Source organism: Crinia signifera, chromosome 2 (genome assembly GCF_055691185.1).
Source record: "Crinia signifera chromosome 2, ASM5569118v1, whole genome shotgun sequence".
In the NCBI taxonomy this organism is placed as follows: Eukaryota; Metazoa; Chordata; class Amphibia; order Anura; family Myobatrachidae; genus Crinia; species Crinia signifera.
Genome location: NC_139218.1, coordinates 60,856,394 through 60,871,552, shown reverse-complemented (window position 1 = coordinate 60,871,552; position 15,159 = coordinate 60,856,394). Strand labels below are relative to the sequence as shown.

Below are 15,159 nucleotides of genomic sequence, written 5' to 3'. Positions count from 1 at the left end.
CTGGGCAGGGGGGTCTTCCAACCGCCCCACCACCAGGGGACACTGCCGGCCCCTGGCAGGACACAGGACCATGCCCAAAGAAAGGGACAGTCCAACAAAAATCAGGACAGTTGTGAGGTATGATTTAGGTCTCTGATATCAGTGTCACTGCAACACCTGCACTCGTGTACAGCAATTGTTGTAGTTTAAGTGTACGCATTTTCGCTCTGTGTGACTAGCTTAATAAAGATCACATTATAAAGGAATTCATACAGTTTGAAAATGTGTGTCCGACTCCTTAGTAAACTATTAATACCGTACCAACTGACTTTCTGGCTGTCCCATGTAGGATAGGACAGCTAGGTCAGTAAAACAGGAGGCATTGCATTGTCATGGTTGGGCGGTAAAGGGATGTTGACAAACAATTGCATCATAGGGCAGTATTCAATGAGAAAAATTCTCCGTGTTTTATGGAGAGTTTGTGCTTTTCTCGCCTTGGATGGAGACTTTTGCTCTCCAAAAGCGAGCAACCCTATTCAATGTGAAATATTCGCCGTCTTTTTAAGTAATTTTCGCCGTCTCTCTCCGTGTAGAAATTCTCCATCTTTTGATGGAGAGCTGGAATGTGAACTTTATGGGCAGTATTCAATGAAAAAGTTCTCCGTGCATGGAGAGCGTTTTATTTAGCTCTCCATGCACTCTCCGTGTTCCGGAGGGCTCGCTGCCACTCCTGCTCCCTCTATTCAATGTGGTTAAGACTCGCCGCCACTCGCGGCGAGTCTTAACCCCTGCAGGGAGCAGGGAGCTTTCAGGGAGCCGGAAGCAGCCAGAGAGATTAAAGTCTCCCTGGCTGCTCCAGAGGACTGTGGAGGGGAGGGGGGCTCTCCAGGACTCAGGCTGCACCCCCCTATAGCCAGCGGGGGACCCAGTATTCACTGCACCGTTCGTGCATAGTTACGTTCGGCTGCAGTGAATATATGAATATCTAATGAGCGGCTCGAGCGCTCGGGCCCCCTGCTGGCTGCACTGTGTAAAAAAAAAAAAAATATATATATATTTTTTAAAATTAAATATATATTCATGTGCTATAAGCACATGAATAAAAATAACATGCCCCTTCACAGGAAAAAAAACCTGATTTTTTTACACCAAAATTAAAAAAAAAACCCTTTACGTTCAAAAGTTCACATTCCAGCTCTCCATCAAAAGATGGAGAATTGCTACACGGAGAGAGACGGAGAAAATCACTTAAAAAGACGGAGAATATTTCACATTGAATAGGGTTGCTCGCTTTTGGAGAGCAAAATGCTCCATCCAAGGCGAACAAAGCACAAATTCTCCACAAAACACGGAGAACTTTTCTCATTGAATACTGCCCTTAATCTAAAAGGTTTTTTTTTTTAATTTTGGTGTAAAAAAATCAGGTTTTTTTTTCTGTGAAGGGGCATGCTATTTTTATTCATGTGCTTATAGCACATGAATATATATTTAATAAAAAAAAAAAAAAATTTAAAATTTTTTTTTTTTTTTTTTTTACACAGTGCAGCCAGCAGGGGGCCGGAGCGCTCGAGCCGCTCATTAGATATTCATATATTCACTGCACCCGATGCACGTTCGGGTACAGTGAATACTGGGTCCCCCGCTGGCTATAGGGGGGGGCAGCCTGTGCTGCCTGGGTCCCGGGGGGGGCCCCCTACCCTCCACATATGTTCTGGGGCATCCAGGGAGACTTTAATCTCCCTGGATGCCACCGTCCCACGGCTCCCTGTCAGCTCCCTGCCGCGGACGCTCGTCCGCTGCAGGGGTTAAGACTCGCCACGAGTGGCGGCGAGTCTTACATACGTTGAATAGTGGGAGCAGGAGGCTCCGGAACACGGCGAGTGCATGGCGAGAGAAAAAATCTCTCGCCATGCACGGAGAAAATTTGTCATTGAATACTCCCCCCCCCCACACACACACCCTCACCCCCACCCCCATCCACTATTCAGTGCTCCGGATGATCCAGTACAGTAGGCAAATATGGTTAAAACATGAACGTACTCTTTATGTCTCTGGCATTCTGACTATACTGCTATTGCTTTATTTTTCGTCTAGGCTAACCATTCTGATCCAGTTCCAGTCATTTAAACTTTATCCTCATATATGAGTTTTTTATTATCATTTTCTACAATTTTTTTTTTTTCATATTTCTCAGTTTTAGAGTACATTTTAAATGTAATTAATAAATAAAAATGTATTTTTATTAGTTTTGGTGCACCACACTATGGGCCTTATTCTGGTTGGTGCGGCCGGGCCGTACGCGTACGTTCCGGGGTTTTTCATGATCTGCGCATGCGTACATTCGCTAATGCGCAGGCGCGAACACTCCACAACGCTTACGGACGGGTCTCTCCGTGCGAAAAAACCTGTACGCGAGTGTACGGGTATTGGGGGCGGCATAGGGGCGTGTTGAGGGGAGCGGCCGAAATAATGAGGGAAAATGGGCGTAAATATGGGCGTACACGGGGGTGTGCACCAAAAATGAGCGGTGCTACTACCGCACGATCGCCTAAAGCACCGTTCATTTCGGACACAAAACAGGCGGCCGCCAACCGCCAGCTCAGACCACCCCTACAGATACCGCATGCCTGCGTGCGCCTGGGTTTGCTAATTTACGCTGATTACTACTCAAACACATACACCTGAATGTAATAAGCAATGCTTCAGTCTATTAATTCCAAACCATGATTTCACTACCTGCAAGCCACACACAGCACTCAAACACATTGGAAGCTTATCTTTCTATACTTCTCTACATTTAAAGGTTTGTTTAATTTAAGGTACGAATCTTTTTAAGACCTGCTTATATATGCTAAGGTAGGTATTTGTTAAAGAGTTAGACACATTCACTACGTGCTTTCATAGACTTTACACAGTAGCACACTCAATCTACACAAGTCGACATGTGTCAACATGTTCACTCTAATACAAACATAGGTTTTGTATTTATGATACAATAACATAAACCACATCTAACACCTACAAAGGATGTTTCAGCAATGTTTTAAGCCCATGCCCACTATTTTGCACATTAATTAATTCAATCAATTAATTAATTTTCATAATTATAGTTGAAAGGCAAGATTTGCAGGTCCATATATGTGAAGGGTATGCCAGCGTACACGGACGTACGCTCACTCTCACGAGCGGTGACATAAGCTGAGTTTTCTATTGAAAACAATAGGGACCCGTCCGTGCAAGCTGGCGTACGCTCAGATAGCCGCAAGAAGTCGGTGGGAAGACGGACGAGAGACGTCCGTAAACGGTGCCGTACGCTCAATTGTACGCCAGTTGTCGGAGTGTAAGGGCTGGTCCGTCCGTGTACGTTGGCGTACGCTCAATTGTACGCCACTCCCCTTCGACGTTGTTTCTGGCCGTACGTATGCGGCTGATTTGTGGGTGGACTTAACCCCAACGGCCGCGTACGGATAGCGTACGTTAATAGCGAACGTACGCACGTTTGGCTGCTACGATCAGAATAACCTCCTAAGACAACTTTTTTCCACTCTTGTAACGTATTAAACAAGGTTCACAATTACTGTACTTTCTTATTCTTGCTTTACTCTCACCTCAGACTAAGGCCCAACGTCATTCCGCTGCTATGATTTACTTCAAGATCTGACATTTTTAGGAAGCCTTTAGTAACTCCCTGATTGATCCCAAAATGGAGCCACATCATACTTTCTGTGTTGTTGGATAGGGAATGGATAGAAACTTTCAAATATATCAAGGGTTTTAACAAGGTACAGGTGGGAGACATTCTTCACAGGAAGAGGAGCAACAGAACACAAGGACATGCACTGACACTAGAGGGAGGAAGATTCAGGGGAAATTTGAGGAAGAATTACTTCACAGAAAGAGTAGTAGATAAGTGGAATAGCCTACCATCAGAGGTGGTAGAGTCAAATACAGTAGAACAATTTACACATGCATGGGATAGGCATATTGATATCCTTACAAACAAATAAGGATCAAATATGGTTTGAGGTAACATGTTTAAAAAAGGGGCAGACTAGATGGGCCAAGTGGTTCTTATCTGCAGCCAAATTCTATGTTTCTATGTTAATCACATCTGAATCGGGCCTATAATATTGAATTCACTAAACATCACGCAGATTGATATGAAACATGGGAGGTTATTCTGGTTGGTGTGTAACTTTCCGTATACTTTCGGATGCCGTTTTTTAGCCGTCTGCGCAAGCGCGAGGAACACTATGCGCATGTGCCACGCATGGTCTACGTACTTGTACTCACTAATACCGCACAGAAATGTGCACCGCAATCACTCGTGAAATATGGGCGTATTATGGGCGTCATTCGGAATGACACAGGGGCGTAGTTTCAAAGTGGGCTAAACTGGGCGGAAACATGGGCGGACACGGGGGAGTGCACTTATTTTGGTGGGCGTGCATTCGGACAGCACACCGAATGCACGCGAACAAAAAGGCTAGAAATATGCGGTGTCCATAAGCAAGTATTGCTTTGCGGGCACCACTCGTTCATGCGCTAGGCAATCGGAGCGCCTAATCACTGAAACCATTGTCAGGTGAACACAATACAATCCACTCCTTTACTCATTCCTTGTTAATTACACGCTTGTCACTGCTTCAATTGGAACCATTGCAGCTTAAATGGAACATTACTAAACACACACATATATGCAGCACATTTCACACCCTTTTACACTACAAATAATGAACACAAGTTAATAGTAATATATATGGTCACCGAGTATTAGATCGACGGTGTTTTGGACGAAGCCGTTAGTCAGACTGTACGGTTTTATCGAAAGTGTATAGATAGACAGTAGCATATGGTCCATCATAGTTAGATCGAAATATGCAAGGTCTTACGGCAGAAAGGTAGACCGCTATTAGGTCGACCTGTATCTAGGTCGACCGCATTTTTATCGACAAGTACGAGGTCGTTAATCGCTAGGTCATCCGCTATTAGGTTGACCGTTAAATATGTCGACCGTTTCCATGTCGAAAATTACAAGGTCCATCAACAATAGTTGGCCCGCTATAAGGTCAACAAGTGCAAAGTCAACTGTTTAGAATTTGAGCACATTTAGGACGCCTTACACAAGGGTCACCGTTAATAGGTTGACACATAAACCACGTTGTACAGCAGTATTCTGACGTGGCACCACAAGTGCCACAATGACCTGGCACTGCTCAGCGCTACACCCCTGGGATCCCTCCATCACCCTAGCTGCACCCATTAAATACGGCACACCTATTACCGCCTAAATGCAGACTCCCCAAGTCTCCCCATAAACTCACACAGCCTCCCGTCTACATTTAGAAGCTCATTCCACGCTAGTTGATAGCGCTTTGCCGGGCTCTGTCATTACTGTGGCACTACAAGTGCCAGAATGACCTGGCACTGTGCAGCACTGCAAACACCCATTACACTGTCACCCATGAAGCTCTCCACCCCTGGGATCCCTCCATCTCCCTAGCTGCACTCAATAAAGACGTCACCCCTAAGCACCCCTATACCTGACTAATTCCAGACTCCCCAAACTCACACAGCCTCCTGTCTACATTTAGAAGCTCATTCCACGCTACTTGATAGCGCTTTGTTGGGCTCTGTCATTACTGTGGCACTACAAGTGCCAGAATGACCTGGCACTGTGCAGCACTGCAAACACCCATTACACTGTCACCCATGAAGCTCTCCACCCCTGGGATCCCTCCATCTCCCTAGCTGCACCCAATAAAGACGTCACCCCTAAGCACCCCTATACCTGACTAATTCCAGACTCCCCAAACTCACACAGCCTCCCGTCTACATTTAGAAGCTCATTCCACGCTACTTGATAGCGCTTTGCCGGGCTCTGTCATTACTGTGGCACTACAAGTGCCAGAATGACCTGGCACTGTGCAGCACTGCAAACACCCATTACACTGTCACCCATGAAGCTCTCCACCCCTGGGATCCCTCCATCTCCCTAGCTGCACCCAATAAAGACGTCACCCCTAAGCACCCCTATACCTGACTAATTCCAGACTCCCCAAACTCACACAGCCTCCCGTCTACATTTAGAAGCTCATTCCACGCTACTTGATAGCGCTTTGCCGGGCTCTGTCATTACTGTGGCACTACAAGTGCCAGAATGACCTGGCACTGTGCAGCACTGCAAACACCCATTACACTGTCACCCATGAAGCTCTCCACCCCTGGGATCCCTCCATCTCCCTAGCTGCACCCAATAAAGACGTCACCCCTAAGCACCCCTATACCTGACTAATTCCAGACTCCCCAAACTCACACAGCCTCCCGTCTACATTTAGAAGCTCATTCCACGCTACTTGATAGCGCTTTGCCGGGCTCTGTCATTACTGTGGCACTACAAGTGCCAGAATGACCTGGCACTGTGCAGCACTGCAAACACCCATTACACTGTCACCCATGAAGCTCTCCACCCCTGGGATCCCTCCATCTCCCTAGCTGCACCCAATAAAGACGTCACCCCTAAGCACCCCTATACCTGACTAATTCCAGACTCCCCAAACTCACACAGCCTCCCGTCTACATTTAGAAGCTCATTCCACGCTAGTTGATAGCGCTTTGCCGGGCTCTGTCATTACTGTGGCACTACAAGTGCCAGAATGACCTGGCACTGTGAAGCACTGCAAACACCCATTACACTGTCACCCATGAAGCTCTCCACCCCTGGGATCCCTCCATCTCCCTAGCTGCACCCAATAAAGACGTCACCCCTAAGCACCCCTATACCTGACTAATTCCAGACTCCCCAAACTTACACAGCCTCCCGTCTACATTTAGAAGCTCATTCCACGCAGCGTATATACGGCTGCTAATACGAATTATTTGTAGGCAGTCTGCACGGATCAGTCAGATCCGTGCAGGCTGCAAGGTGTAAAAAAAAAAAAAAAAATAATAAAAAAAAAAAAAACGGCGTGGGGTCCCCCCCACAGCCGAAACCAGCACCAGGCTGACAGAGCCTGGAGCCGGTAATTAAAAATCAGGGAACCCGACAAATAGGGGTTCCCTGATTTTTAACAACCAGCCCCAGGCTCCTGCTCTGGGGCTGGTTACCAAAATACGGGGGACAAAATGACTAGGGGTCCCCCCGTATTTTAAGAACCAGCCCCAGGCAAAACCAGCCAGCAGGGTAATGCCACAGCCGGGGGGAGACTTTTTATGCAAGTCCCCCCGGCCAAAGCATTAACCCTACCGACCAGTCAGCCTGGCCAGGGGCCCTGGGGGAGTGGGGACCCCCCCAATAAAGGGGTCCCCCCCCCTCCAGGACTTACCTGACCAGGCTGAAGCCTGGTGCTGTCCTCGATGCCCCTGGGCGGTGGGCATCGAGCTGATAGTGGTGTAAAAAATAGAACAAACTATTGTTTTTTACTGTGGCACTACAAGTGCCAGCAAGCCTCCCCAGCAAGCTGGGACTTGGAGAACCACAAGTCCCAGCCTGCTGGGCATTAAAGGGCCCGCTGGGTCTTGTAGTGGCACAGTAAAAAAAATAGTTAAATAAAACACACTGACACCCATTTTAAATAAAAGTTTAATACACACATTACACACATACTGATACTTACCTATCTTGATCCCGTTGGTAGGTCGCTGGCTCCGGTGTCGGCGGCTCCGTGTCGGCGGCTCCGGTGTCGGCGTCCTGTCCGAGGATAATCCATGTTGGACCTGTGGAAGGAAATCCTACTCACCCAGGTCCTTCATGGATGGTCTTCTTTCTTCATCTGTCGACATCCAGGTCTTCTGGCAGCTGCTGACGACTTCCAGCAGCTGCCGGCATCTCCCGCGACGCTCCCCGGCTTTCAGAGGCGGAGAGATCCTTCCTCTTCGGCGTCTGGGCTCAGAATGAATTCTGGCCAATCAGGAGCCGCCTAGCCGCCTAGCGGCCAATCAGGAAGCTTATCTTTCTATACTTCTCTACATTTAAAGGTTTGTTTAATTTAAGGTAAGAATCTTTTTAAGACCTGCTTATATATGCTAAGGTAGGTATTTGTTAAACAGTTAGACACATTCACTACGTGCTTTCATAGACTTTACACAGTAGCACACTCAATCTACACAAGTCGACATGTGTCAACGTGTTCACTCTAATACAAACATAGGTTTTGTATTTATGATACAATAACATAAACCACATCTAACACCTACAAAGGATGTTTCAGCAATGTTTTAAGCCCATGCCCACTATTTTGCACATTAATTAATTCAATCAATTAATTAATTTTCATAATTATAGTTGAAAGGCAAGATTTGCAGGTCCATATATGTGAAGGGTATGTCAGCGTACACGGACGTACGCTCACTCTCACGAGCGGTGACATAAGCTGAGTTTTCTATTGAAAACAATAGGGACCCGTCCGTGCAAGCTGGCGTACGCTCAGATAGCCGCAAGAAGTCGGTGGGAAGACGGACGAGAGACGTCCGTAAACGGTGGCGTACGCGCAATTGTACGCCAGTTGTAGGAGTGTAAGGGCTGGCCCGTCCGTGTACGTTGGCGTACGCTCAATTGTACGCCACTCCCCGTTGTTTCTGGCCGTAAGTATGCGGCTGAGTTGTGGGTGGACTTAACCCCAACGGCCGCGTGCGGATAGCGTACGTTAATAGCGAACGTACGCACGTTTGGCCGCTACGATCAGAATAACCTCCCAAGATAGGTAAGTATCAGTATGTGTGTAATGTGTGTATTAAACTTTTATTTCAAATGGGTGTCAGTGTGTTTTATTTAACTATTTTTTTTACTGTGGCACTACAAGACCCAGCGGGCCCTTTAATGCCCAGCAGGCTGGGACTTGTGGTTCTCCAAGTCCCAGCTTGCTGGGGAGGCTTGCTGGCACTTGTAGTGCCACAGTAAAAAACAATAGTTTGTTCTATTTTTTACACCACTATCAGCTCGATGCCCACCGCCCAGGGGCATTGAGGACAGCACCAGGCTTCAGCCTGGTCAGGTAAGTCCTGGAGGGGGGGGACCCCTTTATTGGGGGGGTCCCCACTCCCCCAGGGCCCCTGGCCAGGCTGACTGGTCGGTAGGGTTAATGCTTTGGCTGGGGGGACTTGCATAAAAAGTCTCCCCCCGGCTGTGGCATTACCCTGCTGGCTGGTTTTGCCTGGGGCTGGTTCTTAAAATACGGGGGACCCCTAGTCATTTTGTCCCCCGTATTTTGGGAACCAGCCCCAGAGCAGGAGCCTGGGGCTGGTTGTTAAAAATCAGGGAACCCCTATTTGTCGGGTTCCCTGATTTTTAATTACCGGCTCCAGGCTCTGTCAGCCTGGTGTTGGTTTCGGCTGTGGGGGGGACCCCACGCCGGTTTTTTTTTTTAAATTATTTATTTATTTATTTTTTTTTTACACCTTGCAGCCTGCACGGATCTGACTGATCCGTGCAGACTGCCTACAAATAATTTGTATTAGCAGCCGTATATACGCTGCGTGGAATGAGCTTCTAAATGTAGACGGGAGGCTGTGTGAGTTTGGGGAGTCTGGAATTAGTCAGGTACAGGGGTGCTTAGGGGTGACGTCTTTATTGGGTGCAGCTAGGGAGATGGAGGGATCCCAGGGGTGGAGAGCTTCATGGGTGACAGTGTAATGGGTGTTTGCAGTGCTGCACAGTGCCAGGTCATTCTGGCACTTGTAGTGCCACAGTAATGACAGAGCCCGGCAAAGCGCTATCAAGTAGCGTGGAATGAGCTTCTAAATGTAGACGGGAGGCTGTGTGAGTTTGGGGAGTCTGGAATTAGTCAGGTATAGGGGTGCTTAGGGGTGACGTCTTTATTGGGTGCAGCTAGGGAGATGGAGGGATCCCAGGGGTGGAGAGCTTCATGGGTGACAGTGTAATGGGTGTTTGCAGTGCTGCACAGTGCCAGGTCATTCTGGCACTTGTAGTGCCACAGTAATGACAGAGCCCGGCAAAGCGCTATCAAGTAGCGTGGAATGAGCTTCTAAATGTAGAGGGGAGGCTGTGTGAGTTTGGGGAGTCTGGAATTAGTCAGGTATAGGGGTGCTTAGGGGTGACGTCTTTATTGGGTGCAGCTAGGGAGATGGAGGGATCCCAGGGGTGGAGAGCTTCATGGGTGACAGTGTAATGGGTGTTTGCAGTGCTGCACAGTGCCAGGTCATTCTGGCACTTGTAGTGCCACAGTAATGACAGAGCCCGGCAAAGCGCTATCAAGTAGCGTGGAATGAGCTTCTAAATGTAGACGGGAGGCTGTGTGAGTTTGGGGAGTCTGGAATTAGTCAGGTATAGGGGTGCTTAGGGGTGACGTCTTTATTGGGTGCAGCTAGGGAGATGGAGGGATCCCAGGGGTGGAGAGCTTCATGGGTGACAGTGTAATGGGTGTTTGCAGTGCTGCACAGTGCCAGGTCATTCTGGCACTTGTAGTGCCACAGTAATGACAGAGCCCGGCAAAGCGCTATCAACTAGCGTGGAATGAGCTTCCTAATGTAGACGGGAGGCTGTGTGAGTTTATGGGGAGACTTGGGGAGTCTGCATTTAGGCGGCAATAGGTGTGCTGTATTTAATGGGTGCAGCTAGGGTGATGGAGGGATCCCAGGGGTGTAGAGCTTCATGGGTGACGGTGTAATGGGGGTGTGCAGCGCTGAGCAGTGCCAGGTCATTGTGGCACTTGTGGTGCCACGTCAGAATACTGCTGTACAACGTGGTTTATGTGTCAACCTATTAACGGTGACCCTTGTGTAAAGGCGTCCTAAATGTGCTCAAATTCTAAACAGTTGACTTTGCACTTGTTGACCTTATAGCGGGCCAACTATTGTTGATAGACCTTGTAATTTTCGACATGGAAACGGTCGACATATTTAACGGTCAACCTAATAGCGGACGACCTAGCGATTAACGACCTCGTACTTGTCGATAAAAATGCGGTCGACCTAGATACAGGTCGACCTAATAGCGGTCTACCTTTCTGCCGTTCGACCTTGCATATTTCGATCTAACTATTGATGGAGCATATGCTACTGTCTGTCTATACACTTTCGATAAAACCGTACAGTCTGACTAACGGCTTCGACCAATACACCGTCGATCTAATACTCGGCGACCATATAATACCATTCCGTTCACATGCTGTAAGGGTTAATGTGTGTAAAGGAATATAGTAGTAATGTGTTTCAGTATATATTAGGATTTAATTGATTCAAATAGACTACAATCCCTTTTTAATGAGGTTGCCTAATTGCATAAGTGGGTCATGTGTTCGCTGTGTGTGCTCCGAAAAATACTGTTGTATTGAGCGTAAATACTCCGCATCGGTGCCTACGGCCAGGTTCCCGTACGTTCTAACGCGGTAAGACCGTGCTTACGCTGTAAGACCGTGCCGAATCTGTACGTGTCCACCGCACACGCACGATTTTTATGTCGTCCGTACACACGCCCTCTTCTTAAAGAGTGAGTCCGTCCGAATGCGGGGGCTCAATGGGCGTTTCTACGGTCGATGTCCGCATAGCGTTGTGTGCGGCCCTCTCCGTAAAAATTCGGTAATGTACGCACCGATCAGAATAAGGGCCATGATTACATTATAATGAGTCCTTGTTGAGATGCATTGTTCCTCCAGGATCCTTATGAGGCATAAACATATTATTGACTCAGATTATGTTGTTCTGGTGGCCATACATTTATGCAGAGGACTCTCCAAGAGATATATGTGACATCCCAGGGGTCAGAAGGGTATGGATCATTAGGTCTACAAGAGAATAGTTGAAAAGCATTGGGTCTACACCATTAGGTCGACATGCAGCAAGGTCAACATGGGTGTAGGACGACGGGTCATTAGGTCGACACAAGCATTAGGTCAACATGGACAAGGTCGACAGTCAAAATGTCGACATGGTTTTTTTTTTTTCTTAATGAGAAATTTTGAAGAAAAATATTAAATTACGCAAATTCTGTTTATGCGTCTTATTTAGAATTAGTTATGTGGTGAGGGTCTGATTTGCTTCTGTTTGTTTATGTTATGACTGGATGCCACAAGCCATGGTCTTGCCTATCACATTGACCATAAATAATTTGAATTGATCTTGCACCATCAACCCTGGGCACCCCTGCATGGGAACAACTGATGTATACACATGTACTAAGTAGGGCAGCTGACTGGGGCAGTATGTGTGTGTCCTACCTGTTTGCACTCCATTCAGGATGGCATATGGTACAGTAAAGTGAAAATATCTTGCAGGTACTAGCACATTTCAGTACCAACACAAGTATTCAAGTGTTGCCCCCAAACAGGTGCCGCCCCTACACATGTGCCTAATGTGAAATCCACCACTGGTTGCGGCCCTCCAGATGTTTTGAAACTACAAATCCCAGCATGCCTTGCCACAGTTTTGCTATAAGGGAGTGTTAAAACTGTGGCAAGGCATGCAGGGATTTGTAGTTTCACAACATCTGGAGGGCCGCAGTTTGAGGACCCATGGGTTAGGGGAAGAGTAATGGGGCCTATACACGGGATGACTGTGCTGAGCGATGCTACAGCGCTCAGATCACTCAGCAAGATCGCTCTGCGCACAGCATTGCACAGCAGCAATGTGTGCTGAGCGATCTATCAGGGCCTCTGTTTTCCAGTGAGAACAATGGTCCTGACTGGCAGTCTGATTTGGCTTATTCTGCATGCAGGATCTTAATCGCTCGGCGATAACGATGTAGAGTCATTTTCTAAGCAATCTAGTCAGATCACTTATAAAATGGGCTGATATCACCCCCTAACCCATGTGTGTTTAGGCCCAATTAGGTTGGTTTAGTACAGCGCCTCTGTCGGGATTGTAGGCATTTGGGATGCTGGTGCCATTACTCTGACAACTCCTCACCAAACATGGATTTTGGAAAGTCTGCCTTACAGAAATATACTTGCACTTGGATTGACCATAAGTAAGGTAATTTTTAGCCAATGATTTTTGCCTAATATTATTTTGGGTAATTGGTGACAGTGAAATGACAATTCTAATTTCAGATTAGTTTTTTTAATAGAATTTATTTATTTTGTAATATTAACATTTCAACATTCTGCCTAGTAAAAGATTTGATTTAAATTTACATCCTGAAATGTGACAGATTGGTTATGACATTTTGGGGCTGCTTGGTACATGAACTCCAGTTACATTGCTGTCTGTAAAAATGTTTTCTTTTTGCAGCTACAGCGCTTAATATCTGGCACGGTCTCCAGGTTGTTGACTTGTCAATGCAAAAGTGATTAGTAAGACATTATGGATACAGAGATTTCTCATGATAGCACCATCAGATTATTAAAGGAAGTGAAAATAAAAGACAAATCAAAATTGTACCCTGGCAACACTACCCATCTGCCTATGGCAACACTTTGTGTTGTCTGCCTATGGCAACACTTTTTGTTGTCTGCCAACACTACCCAGCTACCTCTCACCCGCCTCGCACCTCTCCAATCCATTCTTAACGCTGCTGCTAGGCTCATCTTCCTCTCCCGCCGCTCTACCTCCGCCTCCCCCCTCTGTCTATCTCTTCACTGGCTCCCCATTCCCTTCCGAGTTCTCTTTAAACTCCTCACCACCACCTACAAGGCTCTCTCCTCCTCCACCGCTCCTTACCTCTCTTCACTGATCTCTATCCACATTCCCTCCCGTCCTCTTCGCTCCATCGCTGACCGCCGACTGACCTCTCACCTAATCACCTCCTCCCACTACCGTGTCCAAGACTTCTCTCGCGCTGCCCCCTGCACTAGAACAACCTCCCACCACCCATCAGGCTTTCTGATTCCCTTACCTCCTTCAAGCGCTCCCTCAAAACCCACTTTTTTCGACTAGCCTATCCCTCCTCCCAACCTCTTTTGATACTCCTATCCTGCCTCCATTCCCATCCGTTCCTACTTTCCTATTGTTTTTCATTCGTCCACCCACCTCCTTTTAGTATGTTAACTCTTATGAGTAGGGTCCTCCTGCCTCACGTACTCACCCTACCTCTTTACCTCACCAGCGCTCCTGTCCTGTTCTTCCCTTCCTCTACCTTATCTTCAGTCTCCTCGACAATTTTGACACCTACTTCTGAACTGATGCTGATTTTATTTCTACCAGCTATACCCCTATTTATACTGTATTTTTCAACACACCCTGTACGTTACCTTGTAATTAGTTTTTTGTTTGCTATGTACGGCGCTGTGGACACTTTGTGGCGCCTTATAAATAAACGTACTACTACTACTACTACTATGGGAAAAGTCATCAATCTGCAGCATAATCACTGTACTATAAGGATGATTCAGGATGGCTTGTATCGATCTAAATTCGTCCCCAGCCCTGATGATCGGAGCATTTCTGCGCATGTGCAAAACCGGGCAGCGTGCGGCTTCATAGCCAGATGCACTAAGCTTCAAATGTGATAAAATGGAGAGTGATAAACAGACAGCCAATCAGCTCCTACCCGTCATGTCACAGGTGTGTTTGAGAAGAAATGTCAGGCAGGAGCTGATTGGCTGGTGGTTTATCACTCTTCATTTTATCACTTTTGAAGCTTATTGCATCTGGCCCTTGGTGAGTTACACACTCGCTGGGCTGTTTGCTGCGGGGAGGGAGGGGGCAGGGCTGACATCAGCCTAGAGCAGGGGAACACCCAGCTTTTTATGCTCGTCCCCGTGCGCTGGCCGTTCCACTAGGAATGTGGGCAAGCCGATGTTTGAGGACACCGAGAGGACACCGAGAGAAATAAACATCAGTTTAGACTAACTTTTACTTTGAATGTTTTCTCTCCCCTTCGGCTGCATGCGAGAGGATGTATTCACGTACACACCCCCTCGCATGGTACCGAGGGATTCGGCAGCGGGGGAGGGGGGAGGGCGGACGTTCGTCCAGAATTTCGCTGCTTACTGAGTCCACCAGAATTAGGCCCTATATACCACCAGAAGGTGTTATAATGTGGCAGTACTTTACCTATCTTTTCTGCAACATTATTTAGTAATACAACCATTTTTCAGTGTGATTCTCAGCTTAATAGATTTTAAGCATTAAAGCCTCCTCATAATAAATTAAATTAATATATAAAATAAATTGCGGCGCTGTCTTGTTTATGGAGATCCACATTGTGAAACCCTGTGCATCATCTCTTCCTGTCATGCCTGCTGGCATCCTGGAAACAAGGTCGTTTTCCTACCTTTACATTGT

General features: G+C 47.1%; 1 protein-coding gene across 1 annotated transcript in view; it reads left to right on the top strand.

The window, feature by feature from the left end:
* CCDC92B (coiled-coil domain containing 92B) overlaps window positions 1-15,159 on the top strand; it is a 68,061-nt gene that overhangs the window by 30,403 nt on the left and 22,499 nt on the right. The window lies entirely within an intron of this gene.